We start from the raw sequence: 4301 nt of genomic DNA, 5'->3' as shown, positions 1-4301 counted from the left end.
CCAATTAAAAAAATGAGAGCTGAGATGTTTTATGAATATTGTACAAATAAATTTTTATAATATTGAAAAGCATTCATTTTTTACATTGAATCGTTGTTATTTTTTTCCCTTTATTTGTTGTTAATATCTTATTTTCTAACCATATTATTATATTAACCAAATTTATTAACCTTATCTAACTGAATGACCAGAATCTTAGACTTGTTTTTTTTTGAAAAATATTTTCATTGTTTTGATATTTTTTTTATGATGTAAAAAATAGATAGACATGTAACATAGCACATAAAACCTAATAGTGTATAAATAATAATACACTCCTTATTTCTTTTCACATATATAATACACTCTCAAAGTTTCAATCATATGATTGGATTGATAAATCCAAGTCAATATTTATAGCTCGTGTTTTTAATTATATTTTATGGATTCCTTAACTTCATTCATACAATTTGCTTGATATTTAAAACAAACTTCATGTATTTATTTATCCCATTTATTTATTTAGCCTATGCATCACTTTTTTAGATTTATCAATCTCATTCTATACACTTAGTTAATGCTTTAAACCAATCTTTTTGGATTCATTCGATCCATTTCCATACTCGAACTCGTATGCTACATTATCTATAATCATCAATTTTTTTTAATTACACGTACTCATACTTCAAAACATAATATCCCTCTTCATCATGACCATATTAAAATTTTAGTATGCTAGGCCTGCTGTTGTGACTGATTCAAATTTTACATATTATATTATGTCGTTGCAGTCAATTCAAATTCCATGTATTAAATTTTACCATTGCGGTTAAATTAAGATTCACATATAAGTTCCTACCATAAAATCATATATTTTTTTTCATATTATTTTCCCCCGCCCCGTAGATGTATTTTCACTTAATGCCATTACCCTATCCGGAAGGTATAATAGACATACAATAATTTTCCATAGATATACTTCACATAACATTTATTTCTTACCCCTCGGACATAAATTATATAACGTTATCTTTATTAAATTATCTACTTCAACACTTTAGTGCATTTACTTTATGCATCCAACATGATAACATACTTACCCCAAGTGAATTTAATATCACGAGCGACAACTGCAATACATTTCATGTTCATTACAACCTACCAATGATTTATCATTATACATATTAAAGTTATCAAATTTAATGAAATTTCAGTAGGGTTTTTTCTATACAAAAGGAGATTTAGTGCCGAAAAAGGTTTCACCAATCCCTAGGGTAGATCAAAGTAAATGAGCACTAATTATGAAGGTCCTTATGTAGTAAATAAAACATTTTTAGAAGAAGCCCTTATTTTATCAGATACGATGGAAGAGAATTGTTGAAGCTTGTAAATTTAGATATTATAAAGAAGTACTATGCTTAAAGTTGTACTTGTTTCTCCTAATGCAATAAAAAGTTGAAATTTGGCTAAATTTTATTCAGAGTATTTTGTTTTTATCATGATTGTCCTCTTCCTTTAACATAACTACTACTTAAATTTCCTACTTTATAATCATGTTCCTAAAAACCCATATTCCTCACTTCATGAATGATATTGATATTAATTGCATAAACTAGATGAATAAAAGGAAATTAAAAAAAATAAAGAGATGAGTTTTATTTATCTATTTAATAAACAATTGGGATACTATAAAAGAAAAACAAAAAAATCAAGCATGAGGACATAATAAATGCCTGGTAAGGATGGATATCGAAGGGAGTTATGACAAGGTATCAAGGGACCAAAACATGAAATAGAATGAACAAAATACAACTATGAAAAGAACTCTTAAGGGCAAGTTAGGGGGTAAATAAAGCTTTAAGACAAAAATAATCGTCGACAGATTTCAAAGACAATAACAATGGGAAATTAGGGCAGGAAAATATTAGAGGGTTCAAACTAGATCACCTATTCAAAAGTAGAACTCTAGCAAATAAGTGAGTCTACTATCATAAGTACAAGATGAATGAATTCAAGCAAGATTCTAAGATGATGTAAAGTGGTTTCTGTATTTCAAGTAACCCATTTCTAAATTCTCATGTCAAGTTAGTTACCTAACAATTTGGACCAATTTCTTAATTTAATTTTGAGGTTGATCATCTAATAATTTTGACAAATTTTTAAATTCTTGTATCAAGTTTGGTCACCTAATAGTTTGGACCCATTTTTAAATTCTCATATCGAGGTTAATCACCTAATAATTTGAACCCATTTTTATATCGAGATTTTTCACCAAACAATCTGAATCCATTTTTAAATTTCATATCTAGGTTGGTGACCTAGCTATTTAGACCCATTTAGATTTTGTGTTGTGTTATTTTTCTTTTTCTTTACAAACTTACTATATAAAGCCAAAGGAATGCATTTGCATGCTCTTGCATGTGGCTATGATTGCTTGGAGATCCACTTGTTGGCTGCCATTGTTGACTTCGGTTCTTGATTTTGGCTGTGCTTTAGACATCTGTCTCCTTCACATGGCTTCCTTTGTCTCAGCTGGGAGTTTGCTATTCTATTGTTGCTGCCGTAGCCGACTCATCCTTCAACGGCTTGCAACCTACTTTGATGATCACCGACTTGGTGGTTCTTCAATCCAGTTTTTAGTGGTGATTGGCCTTGCATGGCTAGCTTTTGGTTGATGCTTGTTCCCTGTTTCTCTTATTTCTTGTAAGATCTCTTTGTGGTTATCAGGATGCTCCTTTGTCTTGTCTTTTTCTTTCTGTTAGGTTAGGAACCTTGTTTTTGGTTCCTCTCATAACCATTGTCTGTTTCTATGTTGGTTTTACATTTCAGTGGTTGTTGTTTAGGTCTTTAAGGGAGTATGTTCCCTTTCTGTTCGACCTGTATCTGAACTTGCTGGTTTTCCAGCAATGTATATTTTTTGATCTCTTATACACTTACATTTGATTAAAAAAAAAGAGTATTGTAAAGAGAGGGCAACTATCATAATCTATTTTTTATCCCTGATTTTTCCTGTATTTTCAATGCAATTTTGTTAATTCCTGTCATTTTCAAGTTTTTGGGCACTTTTTTTTTCGTTTCATTTCATTTTTATTTTTGTGTGATAAAATAGAAAAATAAAATAAAAAAATTAAATAAAAATATAGGGAGTAAAATGATTTGCAAGGAAAAATAGGGACTGAGATGATTGATGACTAAATAATATAATTGGAGATCAAATTAAATGAGTAAAAACTTGATGCAAACCTCGTGATCACGTGGTCATGCAAAGCCAAGTAAATCAGGTTTGATAGGAGTGTGACACAAAGATAACGTGTACCTATGCATCAGCACTATTAGAAATTGAAACCCCCACCCAACGAATATCGATTCGTGAACGAGAAGTATAAGAATGACGCCATGAAGTTAGTTTTTCTTTGATAAATCATTTTTTAGTTCTTTAGAGAACCAAGTGATTAGTACTTAAAAGTGCATTTTTATCAAGGTTTTATATCATCATTTTGCATTTAAAGTATCAATAACTCCTTAACTAAAGCATGTTTTATAATAACATATCGAATTATATAAGATACCTTTAATTTATGGTAAATGTTCATCTTAAATGCAGGCCTATCACATAAATGAAAGAATTAATTGATGAGTTGAAGTACTGAAATTGAAAGGACAAAAAGATGGCCAAAGAGATGCTGGTGCAGTCCAAACTGGAACACTGTTCGGTAATTGGGTCATATCTAGAGCTGTAGATCTTGGATTTAGGTCCATTTTATATGGATGGAAAGCTAAGATATAGGCCTACAACGTTCATGTGGAGCCCAAGAGTTAACAAGGCCGTTTTCAAGTCTAAATTGTAGCAACAAAGAAGAAGTCCGAATCTGTCCTGCAGCCCAGACACTGTTCAGTGTTCAGCCCATATCTCGAGTTCTAGAAGTCCAAATGATCTCAAAGTTTTACCCTGGAAAGATGAGACAATTTCCTAGAACTTTTATGATTCAAGTTTGTTCAAATTATGACGTCATCAATGATGTTTTTGGCAGACAAGAAGATAAGAATTGTCACCAAGTCAAGATGTGGCCACCTACTCATCAATTAGTCAACAAATCAATAGTTCTGAATTTTGGCCTATAAAAGGAGGCATTTGCCATGTATTTAGGCATCTTGGTTTTCAGATCAAGATCATGCTCTTGCTCTCTCTTTATATTTTGTAATGCTTAAGTTTTGCTTATATTAATTTCTTGCTTATGCTTTTCATTTCCTTTCCTTGTTTATTTATGTCTCTTCCTTTCATTATGTTTAACTAAGTTAATTATGTCAAGGTGAAAATGTTA

Source organism: Populus nigra, chromosome 16 (assembly GCF_951802175.1).
Source record: "Populus nigra chromosome 16, ddPopNigr1.1, whole genome shotgun sequence".
In the NCBI taxonomy this organism is placed as follows: Eukaryota; Viridiplantae; Streptophyta; class Magnoliopsida; order Malpighiales; family Salicaceae; genus Populus; species Populus nigra.
Note: the sequence above shows the minus strand (reverse complement) of the source record.